The sequence below is a fragment of the Anopheles merus genome, chromosome X, assembly GCF_017562075.2.
Source record: "Anopheles merus strain MAF chromosome X, AmerM5.1, whole genome shotgun sequence".
In the NCBI taxonomy this organism is placed as follows: Eukaryota; Metazoa; Arthropoda; class Insecta; order Diptera; family Culicidae; genus Anopheles; species Anopheles merus.
This window is the reverse complement of record NC_054081.1, coordinates 1,125,334-1,128,460: the sequence shown is the minus strand read 5'-3', so window position 1 is coordinate 1,128,460 and position 3,127 is coordinate 1,125,334.

The window sequence follows — 3,127 nt, the reverse complement described above, 5'->3', positions numbered from 1 at the left end:
AAATCTAATTAATTTTATTTGTTTGCCCGCTGTCGAACGGTGCACGGGGGAGCGCCGGGCGTGTTTCCAATAGCAGACCAAACACACAGACACACACACACACACGGTGATGGAAAGAATCGAATACGGGGAAAATTCACTTTCCAATCGTGAAAGCGGCAATATTTATTTCCACACCGGGGATGGAAGGTACTGCTGCCTCTGCGCGGAAAGCCGAAGAATACTCTCCACCGCAATGTGTATTTCGATGCATTCCAGTGTGAGTCAGGAGTGTGCCAGCCCAGGGGGGAGGAGATGGAAGGGGGGAGGGGGGGGGCTGGGAAATTAATTTGATTCGGCTTCGCAGCGCACAGCCAGTCCCCCAGCGCGCGAGTTCTGTGCGTGTCGCGCTGCTAAATATGAATGTAAATGCGTGTAAACATGTATCAAAACACTCACACCCAGCTTGCAGACCAGCTTTCGAGATAAACACACACACACACATACACCGGCAGCCCCATCCGTTTTTCATCACCTTTACTCGCACCGGGCTCTGTGCTTGCCGAGCGGGTGAGACACAAAGCTGGCCAGGGGGAGATGAAGTGCGCTTTAAGCATATTGTATGGGGCAACATTTTTCCCACCCCTTCCAACCCGCCTTGGCCCACTGGTAATTGGTAGCGGAGTTGCTTTCCGTCTTGTGCTCCCCCCCTCCCCCCACTTCCTCCCATGCAACACAAAACGTAACCAATTTATGATTCAAATGCGAGTGAATTAGCCACACCGGCCGCGGGGGAATTGGCATGCTTTCGATGGAGGCAGGGCCCGGGCGAGGATCACACTCATTCCCGAAAGCCGAGCACCCCCCCCCCCCCCCCGCACTGGGAAGGTGTATCATCTGCACCCCTTGCCGTCCCGGCAGCTATTTATCTCAATTAAAAGTTAATTATCCGCCACCGATTTTGGTCGCTTTTCTTTCCTCTTTTGGCGCTCTTTTTGCTGCAGTGCCGCTTACAAATGGTGCTTTCTTTTTGTGATTATGTGTGTGTGCGTTTTTTGTGTTTGTTTTTTTTGCCATACACTTGTAGCAAACTGTATGATTCATGTTATCATTACGCTTTGAGAAGATTTAATTGGGAAACTTATAGCAAGCGAACGACGGGATTATTGTAAAGTTTGGCAGCAACAAGTACAAGGGAACACATTTGGCACTATGAACTTCAGGCAAATGAACTTTAAATGCAAATATATTGGTATATGTCTTGCGTAAGCACTGTATACAGCAGTTTTCTTGTGTATGAAGGTTAACCCTTGCCGGCTAAAATGACGTCATCACTCCATACCAGCGACGTATTGGAAATTAACTCCAAGCGCCTAAAGGTATGTAATATGAAGATATCTTTCAGCATGCAGTAAGATTAACCCTTGACGGTCTCGCAAAATTCTTGAATTTGTACAATGTAATCGTTTTCTTGTATTCTTGATAATTTTCACTAAAGAGCAATTTAACTATTTAAGCAAAATAGATACCAAAGTTTGATGTTATTGACACCCAACGAGAAACGTCATTCCAACAATCATACACTTCAATACTTGCACACCTTTACCAGCGAACGAATCGATTAGCAGCCAAACCATGCGGAGATAATTGGAAGGAAACTCCGAAACCTGCTTCGGCCCTGTGCATCGTGATGGCGCCGATGGGCGTAGACATCCTGTCACTGTCCGCCGCTCGCCGAGCAAACTGCCCCACGCCCACGGTACATCCGGGCTCATTAATGAGCGTATTTCCTTCGATTAGCCAAACTTTAAAGGGAGAACGGTGTACGTGCGCCCGGCATTTGGGGATATCCTTCCTGGCCCCGCCGCTAGCCGCTAGAGAAGTTTGCTTCCCACCGCCGAAGGTCAACGCGTTCGTTTGGCGAGGCGAGGGCGAAGTTAATTTTGCCCGCTCTGTTTGGGAATCGGCTTAATAGAGTGAGAACTTTCCACCAGCGTGTCTGGATCGGTTTGACCTCATTTCAACCAGCGGATATTGTTGTACGGCGTGGATGCCATTAAAGCCGCCACCGTGTTGCTGCGACCGTTGGGAGGTGCTGAGGCTCTTCTTCAAGCAGAGTGTTGGCGAAAAGTGTGCGCTGGATACTTTCTTTGTAGTAAAGTTAGGGAAAGTTACAGCTCCACAAATGTGGTGGGTCTGGGGATCATTGAATGTTTTTTTTTTTTTTTGCAATTTTCATTGGAGTTTCGTTTGGAGAGTTTCAATTGCAGACCTGTGAGCGGCTTCAGATGATTCTGAAGCAAGCAAATATGTTTCGTTTGGTTGGGGCTAACGCATCTAGACAATAGGATGATTGGTACAGCTCGCTGTCATGACGTTAATTTCAGATTTAAGACTTATGTGTCCTGCTTTTCCAGACAAGCAATAATTCAATTCTTCCCAGAGGATATTAGTCCTACTCTCCAAAACTCCAAAATTACTCATTTAAGTAATTTCAAGACATTTTACGAATCGTTGGATATATTCTTTGACATGCATGGAATCAAATTTCTGATGAATCCTGAACAAAGTAGTAACAAATGATAAAATGAAAGCCTTCGGAGTTAGTTTTTACCCTGTCAGGTACTTATTGGACCTAGTTCATATTGTAGTCTTCCCATAGTTCCTAACGTGGGCTTTCTAGTACATTCCCAATGCGCCTCTGACTTTAGATTAATACCTAGCCAAGTCGTTGCTCCTCCAAATCTCAAAATTCATGTTTCATCCCTGCCAACTAACAGCCTTACTCCCAACATCAGGGAGCTTCTCAATCTTGAAAAACAGTGTCATTCTTACCTTTAATGATAACGCTGTGTGGTTCGATTTTCTGGTATAGAGCTGTAATATTTATGTTTTCATCTCTAATACGACCCAAACCACCTCCGATTTTGTTCTTCCTTGCTTACTACAACCTGCTCTGTAAGTCCTTAGGAATATAAAACGAGCTTACTTGCAATAAACATTAAACATTAAACATCTGTCAAGGAATTACTACCCCCCAGCACAAACATCTTCCGATGCACTGCAAAACAGCGCTCAAAACAACCCGAAAATCAACCAACACCGATCGGGCTAGGAAATTAGTTTACATTCCCCCCCCCCCCCCCCC